Source organism: Arachis duranensis, chromosome 5 (assembly GCF_000817695.3).
Source record: "Arachis duranensis cultivar V14167 chromosome 5, aradu.V14167.gnm2.J7QH, whole genome shotgun sequence".
NCBI lineage: Eukaryota > Viridiplantae > Streptophyta > Magnoliopsida > Fabales > Fabaceae > Arachis > Arachis duranensis.
The window spans coordinates 71,594,484-71,609,261 of record NC_029776.3 but is presented as its reverse complement, the minus strand read 5'-3'; the positions used below and the strand labels follow the sequence as shown (position 1 = coordinate 71,609,261).

The following is a 14,778-nucleotide window of genomic DNA, read 5'->3' as shown; positions in this document are numbered from 1 at the left end:
TGGAGAAAACATTTTCCGATCTAAACTCTGCTATACAAGTTCTCGCTGCCTAAATCGGACCACCAAATACCCCCAATATTCAACCCTCAAGCTCCAATGCACTTCCATCTAAACCACATAAGGATCCACCCATCCCATCACCACCATCCATGGAAGAGCACCAACATCCATCAATCCAAGAGCAACATGATCCCACTGATACTATTGACATGGAACAAGAGAGAGAGGATCATCTTCGCGAATCCATACTTCATACGGAGCTAGAGGAGGCACTAAAGGTAAAGGTAGTAGAGACCCTTGAAGTTGATAGCGCGATTGAAGAACTAGTGAAAGAAGACAACAAGGAGGATTTTGTACTTGAAGGTGAAGAAATAGTTGAACAGGAAATCATCAAGGATGAATACGATTTCATACTTAAACACCTGGATCAAGCAATAAATTGATTACCTTTCTGATGTTCAGACATTCACGGAACCTCCATGGCTTCATGTGGAAAATCTACTGAAGAACGTAGCAGGAAGGAGAAGTTAGGCACTCCGGTGGATAGTGAGCAGCACGATTTGGTATTGGAACAAGTGGAGGAAGCCAGAATTATTGAAGAAAAAGAGGACGCAGTGATTGAAGACTTAGGAGATGCTGAACCTCCATGGGAAAGTCAAGTTATAGAGCCTCCTTCAAGGACGTTTGAAACTGATGTTGAGGAGGGTGTACAACCTCTGAGGCATCTCATTTTTAAGCCTGCCTGGAAGTAGAATCTTCTTGGACTCTTGGCATTTGACAACATAAACAAAAGGCCAAAATTCGAAGAACACACAATTATCTAGTACAAATTTTGAGACACTAACCAGGTTCTTTGAAATGGTAGGGACATGAAGCAAGTTCTGGAGTTTAAAAAATTTGTTTAACATAGAAGCATGCATGACAGACCTTTCAATATTAGCAATACTTATACCTTTTCCATTACCTCCAAACACTTGTTTAGGTCCTGTGTATTTTGAGCTGCTGAGAAGATTCATCTGGTCGAAGGTGAGGTTGTAAGTGATGAGCAGATAATTTATACGCTTTTCGGCATTGTTTTTAGGTAGTTTTTAGTATGATCTAGATACTTTTAGGGATGTTTTCATTAGTTTTTATGCTAAATTCATATTTCTGGACTTTACTATGAGTTTGTGTGTTTTTCTGTGATTTCAGGTATTTTCTGGCTGAAATTGAGGGACCTGAGCAAAACTCTGATAGGAGGCTGACAAAGGATTGCTGATGCTGTTGGAATCTGACCTTCCTGCACTCGAAATGGATTTTATGGAGCTACAGAACACTAAATGGCGCGCTCTCAACGGCGTTGGAAAGTAGAAATCCAGAGCTTTCCAGCAATATATAATAGTTTATACTTTATTCGAGATTTGATGACGTAAACTGGCGCTCAACGCCAGTTCCACGCTGCATTCTGGAGTCAAACGCCAGAAACACGTCACGAACTAGAGTTGAACACCCAAAACACGTTACAACTTGACGTTCAACTCCAAGAGAAGCCTCAGCTCGTGGATAGATCAAGCTCAGCCCAAGCACACACCAAGTGGGCCCCGGAAGTGAATTTATGCATCAATTATTTACCTCTGTGAACCCTAGTAGCTAGTTTAGTATAAATAGAACTTTTTACTAGTTTATTAGATATCCTTGATTGTATTATTCAATCTTTGGATGTTTAGTTCTGAGATCTTGGGGGCTGGCCATTCGGCCATGCCTGGACCTTCATCACTTATGTATTTTCAATGGTGGAGTTTCTACACACCATAGATTAAGAGTGTGGAGCTCTGCTGTACCCCAAAGTTTTATTGCAATTACTACTATTTTCTATTCAATTTGATTTATTCATGTTCTAAGATATTCGTTGCACTTTAACTTGATGAATGTGATGATCCATGACACTCATCATTATTCTCACCTATGAACGCGTGTGACTGACAACCACTTCCGTTCTACCCTAGACCGGGCGCATATCTCTTGGATTCCTTAATCAGAATCTTCGTGGTATAAGCTAGAATTGATGGCGGCATTCATGGAAATCTGGAAAGTCTAACCTTGTCTGTGGTATTCCGAGTAGGATTCTGGGATTGAATGACTGTGACGAGCTTCAAACTCGCGATTGCTGGGCGTGATGACAAACTCAAAAGAATCAAGGGATTCTATTCCAACATGATCGAGAACCGACAGATGATTAGCCGTGCTGTGACAGAGCATTTGGACCATTTTCACTGAGAGGATGGGATGTAGCCATTGACAACAGTGATGTCCTACATACAGCTTGCCATAGAAAGGAGTGACAAAGATTGGATAAAGACAGTAGAAAAGTAGAGATTTAGAAGGAACACAGCACCTCCATACACCTATCTGAAATTCCCACCATTGGATTACATGTGTAACTTTATCTTTATTTTCTATTTAATTTATTATTATTATTTGAAAAACCAATAATCTATTAAATTAGTTAAATCTGCCTGACTGAGATTTACAAGATGACCATAGCTTGCTTCATACCAACAATCTCTGCGGGATCGACTCTTACTCACGTAAGGTATTACTTGGACGACCCAGTACATTTGCTGGTTAGTTGTGCGGGGTTATGACAAAGTGTGATTTATGTTTGAGAGCACCAAGTCTTTGGAGCCATTGTTGATGATCACAATTTCGTGCACCAAGTTTTTGGCGCCGTTGCCGGGGATTGTTCGAGTATGGACAACTGATGGTTCATCTTGTTGCTCAGATTAGGTAATTTTCTTTTTATTTTCCTTTCAAAAAAAGTTTTCAAAAATCTTTCAAAATTTTTTTATTTATTTTCGTTTTTCAAAAATATAATTTTCGAAAAAAATAATAAAAATACAAAAAAATTATAAAATCATAAAAACCAAAAATATTTTGTGTTTCTTGTTTGAGTCTTGAGTCAATTTTTAAGTTTGGTGTCAATTGCATGCTTTAAAATTTTTTCTTGCATTTTTCGATAATTCATGCATTCATGGTGTTCTTCATGATCTTCAAGTTGTTCTTGACAAGTCTTCTTGTTTGATCTTGATGTTTTCTTGTTTTGTGTTGTATGTTGTTTTCCATATGCATTTTTGCATTCATAGTGTCCATGCATTAAAGAATTCTAAGTTTGGTGTCTTGCATATTTTCTTTGCATCAAAAATTTTTCAAAATTATGTTCTTGATGTTCATAATGATCTTCAAAGTGATGTTCATCATGATCTTCAAAGAGTTCTTGGTGTTCATCTTGACATTCATAGTGTTCTTGCATGCATCATATGTTTTGATCCAAAATTTTCATGTTTTGGGTCATGTTTGTGTTTTTCTCTCTCTTCATTAAAAATTGAAAAATAAAAAAATATGTTTTCCTTTTTTCTCTCCTGATTTTCGAAAATTTGAGTTGACTTAGTCAAAATTTTTTAAAATTAGTTGTTTCTTACAAGTCAAGTCAAATTTTCAATTTTAAAAATCCTATCTTTTCAAAACTTTTTCAAAAAAATCAAATCTTTTTCATTTTTATCTTATTAATTTCGAAAATTTTAAAATTATTTTCAAAATCTTTTTCTTAATTTTATTTCAAATTTTTGAAAATTATGCTAACAATTAATGTGATTGATTAAAAAATTTGAAGTTTGTTACTTTCTTGTTAAGAAAGGTTCAATCTTTAAATTCTAGAATCATATCTTTTAGTTTCTTGTTAGTCAAGTAATTAATTTTAATTTTAAAAATTAAATCTATCTTATCTTATCTTTTATATCATATCTTTTTCAAAAATCTTTTTCAACCATATCTTTTTATCATATCTTTTTCAAAAATTTTATCTTATCCAAAAATTTGATTTCAAAATATCTTATCTTATCTTTTTATCTTCTTATCTTTTCAAATTTGATTTTAATATCTTTTTCAACTAACTATTTGACTTTTTGTTTGTTTCTTATCTTTTTTAAAACCACCTAACTACTTCTCCCTCTCTAATTTTTGAAAATATCTCACCTCTTTTTCAAAATTCTTTTTAATTAATTAACTAGTTGTTTTAAAATTTTAATTTTAATTCTATCTCATCTTTAATTTTCGAAAATCATTAACTCCTTTTCAAAATTAATTTTGAATTCTCTCTCATCTTCTTCAATTTATTTATTTATTTACTAACACTTCTCTTCACCTCTCTTCATCTCCAATCACTGCTTCTATCCTCACCCTTGTGTTTGGGTTCTTCTTCACTTTTATTCCTTTCTTCTTCTACTAATAATAAGGATCCTCTTTGTCCAGATATAGAGGATTTCTCTTCCTTTTTCTTTTTCTCTTCTCTTTCATATGAGCAGGAATAAAGAAAAAGGCATCTTTGTTGAAGCTGATCTAGAACCTGAAAGGACTCTGAAAAAGAAACAAAGAGAAGCTAAATTACAACAATCCAGAGGTAACCTTTCTGAAATTTTTGAACAAGAGAAGGAGATGGCAGCCGAACCCAACAAAAATAATGCAAGGAGGATGCTTGGTGATTTCACTAAACCAACGTCCAAGTTTGATGGAAGAAGCATCTCAATTCCTGCCATTGAAGCAAACAATTTTGAGCTGAAACCTCAATTAGTTGCTTTGATGCAACAGAACTGCAAGTTTCATAGACTTCCATCTGAAGCCTTATCAGTTTTTAACTTAGTTCTTGTAGATTTGTGAGACTGTCAAGACAAATGGAGTTGATCCTGAAGTCTACAGGCTCATGCTTTTCCCTTTTGCTGTAAGAGACAGAGCTAGAACATGGTTGGACTCATAACCTAAAGATAGCCTGGACTCCTGGGATAAGCTGGTCACGGCCTTCTTGGATAAATTCTTTCCTCCTCAAAAGTTGAGCAAGCTTAGAGTGGATGTTCAGACCTTCAAACAAAAAATTGGTGAATCCATCTATGAAGCTTGGGAAAGATACAAGCAGATGACCAAAAAGTGTCCTTCTGATATGTTTTCAGAATGGACCATATTAGATATATTCTATTATGGTCTATCTAAGTTTTCCAAAATGTCAGTGGACCATTCTGCAGGTGGATCCATTCACCTAAAGAAAATGCCTGCAGAAGCTCAAGAACTTATTGACATAGTTGCAAATAACCAATTCATGTACACTTCTGAGAGGAATTCCGTGAATAGTGGGACGCCTCAAAGGAAGGAAGTTCTTAAAATTGATGCTCTGAATGCCATATTGGCTCAGAACAAAGTGTTGACTCAGCAAGTCAACATGATCTCTCAAAATCTGAATGGATGGCAAAATGCATCCAACAGTACTAAAGAGGCAGCTTCTGAAGAAGCTTATGATCCTGAGAACCCTGCAATAGCAGAGGTAAATTACATGGGTGAACCCTATGGAAACACCTATAATTCATCATGGAGAAATCATCCAAATTTCTCATGGAAGGATCAACAAAAGCGTCAACAAGGCTTTAATAATGGTGGAAGAAACAGGCTCAGCAATAACAAGCCTTTTCCATCATCTTCTCAGCAACAAACAGAGAATTCTGAGCAAAGTCACTCTAATTTAGCAAACTTAGTCTCTGATCTGTCAAAAGCCACTTTAAGTTTCATGAGTGAGACAAGATCCTCCATTAGAAATTTGGAGGCACAAGTGGGCCAGCTGAGTAAGATAGTCATTGAAACTCCTCCCAGTATTCTCTCAAGCAATACAGAAGAGAATCTAAAAGGAGAGTGCAAGGCCATTGATGTAATCAATATGGCCGAATGCACAAGGGAGGAGAAGGACAAAAATCCTAGTGAGGAAGACCTCCTGGGACGTCTCTCAAACAAGAAGGAGTTCCCTATTAAGGACCTAAAGGAATTTGAGGCTCATATAGAGACCATAGAGATTCCACTAAATCTCCTTCTGCCATTCATGAGCTCTGAAGACTATTCTTCCTCAGAAGAGGATGAAGATGTGACTAGAGAGCAAGTTGCTCAATATCTAGGAGCTATCAAGAAGCTGAAGGCCAAGTTGTTTGGTAATGAGACTTGGGAAGGTGAACCTCCCTTGCTCATTAGTGAACTAGATACATGGGTTCAGAAAACTTTGCCTCAAAAGAGACAAGATCCTGGTAAATTCTTAATACCATGTACCATAGGCACCATGACCTTTAATAAAGCTCTGTGTGACCTGGGGTTAGACATAAATTTTATGCCACTCTCTGTAATGGAGAAACTAGGGATCACTGAGGTATAGCCTGCCTTATTCTCATTACAATTGGCAGACAAGTCAGTAAGACAAGCTTACGGATTAGTAAAGGACGTGTTAGTAAAGGTTGAAGGCCTTTACATCCCTGCTGATTTAATAATCTTAGACACTAGGAAGGAAGAAGATGAATGCATCATCCTTGGAAGACCTTTCCTAGCCACAGCAGGTGCTGTGATTGATGTTAACAGAGGAGAATTAGTCCTTCAATTGAATGGGGACTACCTTGTGTTTAAGGCACACGGCCATCCCTCTATAACACTGGAGAGAAAGCATGAAAAGCTTCTCTCAGTACAGAGTCAGACAAAGCCCCCACAGTCAAACTGTAAGTTTGGTGTTGGGAGGCTGGTGGACTAAATTGTGATCATCAACAATGGCTCCAAAGACTTGGTGCTCTCAAACATGAATCACACTTTGTCACAACTCCGCAAAACTAACCAGCAAGTGCACTGGGTCGTCCAAGTAATACCTTATGTGAGTAAGGGTCGATCCCACATAGATTGTTGGTATGAAGCAAGCTATATTCATCTTGTAAATCTCAGTCAGGCGGATAATAATTGATTATGGGAAATATAAAGAGATACTTGCGTGAATAATAAAGGATAGAAATACTTATGTAAATTAATGGTGGGAATTTCAGATAAGCGTATGGAGATGCTTGTCCCTGTTGAATCTATGCTTTCCTACTACTTTTATTCAATTTTATCACTCCCTTCTATGGCAAGCTGTATGTAGGGCATCACTGTTGTCAATGGCTACATCCCATCCTCTCAGTGAAAATGGTCTAAAGGCTCTGTCACAGCACAGCTAATCATCTGTCGATTCTCAATCAGGTTGGAGTAGAATCCAGTGATTCTTTTGCGTCTGTCACTAACGCCCAGCCTTCAGGAGTTTGAAGCTCGTCACAGTCATTCAATCCCGGAATCCTACTCAGAATACCACAGACAAGGTTAGACTTTCCGGATTCCCATGAATGCTGCCATCAATTCTAGCTTATACCACGAAGATTCTGATTAAGGAATCCAAGAGATATGCGCCCGGCCTAAGGTAGAACGGAAGTGGTTGTCAGTCACGTGCGTTCATAGGTGAGAATGATGATGAGTGTCACGGATCATCACATTCATCAAGTTGAAGTGCAACGAATATCTTAGAACAGGAATAAATCGAATTGGATCGAAAATAATAGTAATTGCATTGAAACTTGAGGTACAGCAGAGCTCCACACCCTTAATCTATGGTGTGCAGAAACTCCACCGTTGAAAATACATAAGTGAAAGGGCCAGGCATGGCCGAATGGCCAGCCCCCATGATCTGAGAACTAAACGTCCCAAGATTGAATAATACAATCCCAGATGCCTAATACAATAGTAAACTATCCTATTTATACTAAACTAGCTACTAGGGTTTACAAGAGTAAGTAATTGATGCATAAATCCACTTCCCGGGCCCACTTGGTGTATGTTTGGGCTGAGCTTGATCTATCCACGAGCTGATGCTTCTTTTGGAGTTGAACACCAAGTTGTAATGTGTTTTGGGCGTTCAACTCCGGTTCGTGACGTGTTTCTGGCGTTTGACTCCAGATAGCAACATGGAGCTGGCGTTGAGAGCCAGTTTACGTCATCTAATCACAAATAAAGTATGGGCTATTATATATTTCTGGAAAGCTCTGAATGTCTAATTTTCAACGCCGTTGAGAGCGCGCCATTTGGAGTTCTGTAGCTCCATAAAATCTTTTTCGAGTGCAGGGAGGTCAGATTCCAACAGCATCAGCAGTCTTTTGTCAGCCTTCTTATCAGAGTTTTGCTCAGGTCCCTCAATTTCAGCCAAAAATTACCTGAAATCATAGAAAAACACACAAACTCATAGTAAAGTCCAGAAATGTGAATTTAGCATAAAAACTAATGAAAACATCCCTAAAAGTAACTAGATCATACTAAAAACTACCTAAAAACAATGCTAAAAAGCGTATAAATTATCCGCTGATCACAACACTAAACTTAAATTGTTGCTTGTCCCCAAGCAACTGAAAATAAATTAGGATAAAAAGAAGAGAATATACTATAAATTCTAAAATGTCAATGAATATTAATTCTAATTAGATGAGCGGGACTTGTAGCTTTTTGCTTCTGAACAGTTTTGGCATCTCACTTTTTCCTTTGAAGTTCAAAATGATTGGCATCTATAGGAACTTAGAATTTAGATAGTGCTATTGACTCTCCTAGTTTAGTATGTTGATTCTGAACACAACTACTTTATGAGTCTTGGTCGTGGCCCTAAGAACTTTGTTTTCCAGTATTATGAGTCTTGGCCGTGGCCCTAAGCATTCTGTTTTCCAGTATTACCACCAGATACATAAATGCCACAGACACATGACTGGGTGAACCTTTTCAGATTGTGACTCAGCTTTGCTAGAGTCCCCAGTTAGAGCTATCCAGAGCTCTTAAGCACACTCTTTTTGCTTTGGATCACGACTTTAACCACTCAGTCTCAAGCTTTTCACTTGGACCTGCATGCCACAAGCACATGGTTAGGGACAACTTGATTTAGTCGCTTAGGCCTGGATTTTATTTCCTTGGGCCCTCCTATCCATTGATGCTCAAAGCCTTGGATCCTTTTTACCCTTGCCTTTTGGTTTTAAGGGCTATTGGCTTTTTCTGCTTGCTTTTTCTTTTTCTTTCTATTTTTTTCGCAAAAATTTTTTTTCTTCTGCAAGCTTTTGCTTTTTCACTGCTTTTTCTTGCTTCAAGAATCAATTTCATGATTTTTCAGATTGTCAATAACATTTCTCTTTGTTCATCATTCTTTCAAGAGCCAACAATTTTAACATTCATAAACAACAAGATAAAAAATATGCACTGTTCAAGCAATCATTCAGAAAACAAAAGTATTTTCACAACATCAATATAATTAAATTAAATTCAAGGATAAATTTGAAATTCATGTACTTCTTGTTCTTTTGAGTTAAAAATATTTTTTTTATTTAAGAGAGGTGAAGGATTAATGGAGTTTTTCATAACTTTAAGACATAGTTACTAACTACTAATGATCATGAAGTAGAGACACAAAACATAAATAAACATATAACATAAAAACCGAAAAGCAGAGAAAATAAGAACAAGGAATGAGTCCACCTTAGTGGCGTCTTCTTCTTGAAGGAAATTACTTAATCTGAGCAACAAGATGAGAAAATAAGAAAAATTTTTGAAAGAATTTTGAAAACTTTTTTTTTGAAAATAAAAAAAAGGAAATTACTTAATCTGAGCAACAAGATGAACCGTTAGTTGTCCAAACTCGAACAATCCCCGGCAACGGTGCCAAAAACTTGGTGGACAAAATTGTGATCATCAACAATGGCTCCAAAGACTTGGTGCTCTCAAACATGAATCACACTTTGTCACAACTCCGCACAACTAACCAGCAAGTGCACTGGGTCGTCCAAGTAATACCTTACGTGAGTAAGGGTCGATCCCACAGAGATTGTTGGTATGAAGCAAGCTATGGTCATCTTGTAAATCTCAGTCAGGCGGATAACAATTGATTATGGGAAATATAAAGAGATACTTGCGTGAATAATAAAGGATAGAAATACTTATGTAAATTAATGGTGGGAATTTCAGATAAGCGTATGGAGATGCTTGTCCCTGTTGAATCTCTGCTTTCCTACTGCTTTTATCCAATTTTATCACTCCCTTCTATGGCAAGCTATATGTAGGGCATTGATGATTGGATTTTTGACGGTATAGAATTTCACTAATGAAATCTCGTTGTAAAGTATAGTTTCTAAACCAACAATAATCCTTTCATACAAAAGATTGTTTGTCACTAAAACAAATCCCTAAATTTATAAACCGAAGTATTGAACCTCGGGTCGTTCTCCCTAGGAATTACAATAAAGTGTCTTGTTATTGGTTATGGATTATTTTTGGGGTTTTGATAAGAGGCATGAAAATAAATGGCAAGAAAGTAAACTAATGGCTAAAAAGGTCTTGGCAAGAGTTGGTGGTCAAGGATCTCTATCCTAATCACTAACCACAATATGAGAATTGGCAAGGATTAATCTCATTAAATCATCCTCTAACTAGTAGTAAAGGAAAGTCAAATGAGCTATATCAATCCTAGTCCATAAGTCCTACCTCTCCACTAATTCAATTAGTGAGAACTAGAGTCAGTGGATCCCAATCATCAATTACTTGGACATTAGTAACTCAAGAGTTCCTAAGTTACCTTTCCAAGCCAAGAACATAAAACTCTACTCTAAAATCCAACCAAGCATTTTCTCAAACACTTGGAAGGCACAAAAGAAAAGCATAGTAAATCAACAACAAGAATGAATTCTAACAACAATCAAATGTAAAGAATTAACAACAATAATTAAAGGAAACAAGATCTACATGAATTACCTCTTATTGAATTGAAAGAAAATGGAAGGAACAATAGTAGATCTACAACAAAACATAAGAACAACATAAAGAAAATTACAACAAAAGAATGGAAGAATGGTGAATCTAACAACAAGGAATTGAGAAGATAGAAGTAGAAGAAGGTGAATTAAAATCTAGATCCAAGAACTAAGCCTAATCCTAATCCTAATTCTAGAGAGAAGTGAGAGCTTCTCTCTCTAGAAACTAACTCTAACTACTAAACTAAGCTAAACTAAACTAATGGTAACTAACTTCTCAAGTATGAAAGTGTGTGAAGTATACTGATTCCCTCTTCACTCCTTGGGTTAAATAGCATCAGAAATGAGTTGGATTGGGCCCACAAGGCTTTAGAATTCGCTGGCCACGTTTTGCTTTAAGTGAACCAGGTGGCAGCAAAGGCGCGTGCGCGTACTATGCGTGTACGCGTCACCATCCGTGGTTCAACCATAGAAAATCTTATATCGTTTCGAAGCCCCGAATGTTAGCTTTCCAACCCAACTAGAACCGCATCATTTGGACCTCTGTAGCTCAAGTTATGGTCGATTAAGTGCGGAAAGGTCGGCTTCACAGCTTTTGCGATTCCTTCATTTCTTCATGAGTTCTCCATTTTTACATGCTTTTCCTTCATTCCCTTGGTCAAATCCTTGCCTCCTAAATCTGAAATCACTTAACAAACATATCAAGGCATCTAATGGAATCAAGGTGAATTATATTTAGCTATTTTAAGTCCTAAAAAGCATGTTTTCACTCTTAAGCACAATTAAAGGAGAAGTTATAAAACCATGCTATTTCAATGGATAAATGTGGGAAAAAGGTTATAAAATCCCCTAAATCAAGCACAAGATAAACCCTATAAATGGGGTTTATCAAGCTCCACACACTTAAACCAAGCATGTCCTCATGCTTAAACCAAGAATGAAGTAAGGGTATGGCGTTTATTCAATGGAAACTAACTAAATGCAATCTACCTATATGCAACTATCTAAATGAATGCAATTGCTTGGTCAAAATAAATCATTTCCCAAGAATCATATATGCACAAGGGCTAAGGACTAGCAAGTCTAATCCACAATTGAATTGAGCTATTAAATATTTTTACAAACTTGCATGAAAAGTGATGATTGTAGGTGGAAACATGTAGTCGAGCATCGAACCCTCACCGGATGTGTTTACACTCTATTCGCTCAAGTGTTTAGGGTTGATTCACTCAATTCTCTCCTAATCATGCTTTCTAAGATTTATTTTTCTTCTAACAATCAACATATATTTCATATATGCATACAAGTATCATGAGGTCTTTTTTCTTTGTTTCTTTCTTTTTATATTTTTTTTCTTTTCTTTTTTTTCTTTTTCTTTTGTTTTTATCATTTTTTTCTTTCTATATACAAGAGCATCAATGCATCAGTTTTTTTTACATTTGAGTAATACATGGGTATGTACCCAATTTCCAATATTTTCAATAGCAATACAAAACTACCCTTTTATTCACCCAATGTCCCGAGATTCCCACACTTGAATGGTACTCACACACACTAGCCTAAGCTAATCAAAGATCCAAATAAGGACATTTATTGTTTTCCGCTTTAGGCTTGTAATCTGCTAAATTAAGAACAAGTGGGTTAATCGTAGACGCAAATTGGCTAACAATGGAAGATAAAAGGTAAGGCTATTTGGGTAAGTGAGTTAATGAAATGATGGCCTCAATCATATAAATGCATGAGTACACAAAATAATGGACATAAAAAATCAAACAATTCAAAGATTACAATCATAGAAAGAGAATAATGCACACAAGAAGGAAAATAAGTGGTTATAAGATGTAACCACACCATTAGGCTCAAATCTCACTTGCTTGTGTTCTTAGCTCAAAAATTCATGTTCCGCAAGATATATAATTCAAGCAAGTTTAATTAAAAGTTTTCACTCAAATCAATTGGTGCCCTATAGATAAAAATCCTTGAAAAATTTAATTATTTTGACTAAGCTTATTGTGTATACATATGCAAAACTAAGAAAATGCAAGTAAAAATCCTAAAATCCTAGAATGAAATGCAAAAGTGTTGGAATTAGAAACTTGTCACCTAAAATCGCCGACCGGTCGGACGACTTCCCCACACTTAAAAGTTTGCACCATCCTCGGTGCACTCAAAGATAAGCAAGGGGGTACGGCGAATCTCCAAATTGCTGCGTGTTCTTTCTTCCGCTTCCATGTTTGCTTGTGGTGCATTGTTCATTGAAAACAAAAATATAACACCATAAGATGAGAAGATATAAAAACAAGGAAGCATACATTGTTGGAATGAGGTACTAATCACTAGAAATGAGTGAGTGAATTAGTGTGACATTCACAAATAAGTGTGTGAATTCTAAATTGCGCGGTTTAGAACACACATTAGCATAAAATTTATGTCACAAAAGAAGCATGCACTTCACTTGTCCTAATGTGCTTAAGATGCTTTAAGTAAACTTGTAAGGTAAAACAAGCATTAAAGAAGCATGGAAGCATTCAAGCTAAAACATATGGATGCATATGATCATGAAATACAATGCATTAAGGTAAATGCACATCATCATCCGTCAAGAATTTGCCTAATCACAGAAAAAGGCTCAAACCACATGGTGGCCAAATCATGTAATTCAAGAAGAGTTACAAGCTCGAAGGCAATTCTCATCTCTTGGTATTTTTCAAAAGGTAAGCATGAAAAACTCAAACCCAAGTAGCAAAATATAACCTCAATCATAGAATCCAACAAAGATTATCTGAAAAAAACATTCATGCTAAAATAGCATTTAGGTAATAAGGAGGCAACAATGTATAGTAAACAAGATCAATAAGCCAACACTTATAATGAAAATGGAGAAAATAAAATGAAAACTAAACCAAAGCTATCTAACAAACTAACTAACTAACATTAACTAACTAAAATAAATGGTTATCCATGGTGTTTGGAAGTGTTGGATGAAGGGTAGAAGAAGGGAAGAAGGAAGGAGAAGGAAAGAAATGGAAAGAGGAGAAGAAAAAAAATGTAGTGAATGGAAGAAACGGCATCCACGCGCACGCGGGCATGCCGCGCGCGCGGATGGCTTATTTCGAGAGTTGTGCGTACGCGTCATGTGCGCGTGCGTGCCAGTGGGGTTATGCCAAAGGCACAACGTTGGCGTGGCGTAGGCATAACTCTCTGAAAAATGTATGGAATGTGGAATTTCTCAATCCACGCGTACGCACGCATGGCGCACACGCGTGGATGGTCGAAAATGCTTGATGCACGCGTACGCGCGCAGTGCGCGTACGCGTGGATGGTGCTTTGTTTTTCAAAAAATTTTGCTATGCTTTTGCACCAATCCAAGCATTCCAAACCTCCAAACAGCTACCGAAACACCCTAAAACCTTATTTAACATGATAAATGCTAATTAAACTCAACAAACTAATCAAAACATGAATTTAAACTACTTTTACCAATGTGTACATAAAGGAAAATGAAAAGAAGTTACCATGGTGGGTTGTCTCCCACCTAGCACTTTTGTTTATTGTCCTTAAGTTGGACTTATGGGGAGCTCCTCATCAAGGTTGCTTGTGCTTGAATTCATCTTGGAACTTCCACCAATGCTTAGTTCTCCATTGTGCGCCAAGATTCTTCATGGATTGAGCCAAGTGTTGATGGAGTTCTTCACAAGCTTGGGGCTCCCAAAGTTGATCCTCTTTTTCTAATCCGGGATCCCACACTTTATTTTCACACCCGTCTTGAAGTTGATCATCATTATTAGTCCATCCGGGTGGTAAGTAAGGTGAATTCTCTATATAGTGGCCAACAATCCTCCTAGACCCATCTATTTGAGCACTACTACAACCTTTATATCTCATGTTTGATGCATCAACCATAATGAGCCTTGATTTGCAACGCGCACCTGGTGGACGAAATTGTGATTCATACGTTATTGCATTTTGTAAAATTCATTGCTTTTTCTTTCCCTGGCAATGGCGCCAAAAACTTGGTGTCAATGCCATGGTTCACAACTTCGCACAACTAACCAGCAAGTGCACTGGGTCGTCCAAGTAATACCTTACGTGAGTAAGGGTCGATCCCACAGAGATTGTTGGTATGAAGCAAGCTATGGTTACCTTGTAAACC

General features: G+C 36.9%; 1 non-coding gene across 1 annotated transcript; it reads right to left on the bottom strand.

Moving 5' to 3' along the window:
* Positions 1-4,867: 4,867 nt before the first annotated feature.
* LOC127747963 (small nucleolar RNA R71) lies at positions 4,868-4,974 on the bottom strand. The gene has a single exon (XR_008009908.1). It is a non-coding gene; the product is annotated as a small nucleolar RNA R71 (small nucleolar RNA).
* Positions 4,975-14,778: the final 9,804 nt, after the last annotated feature.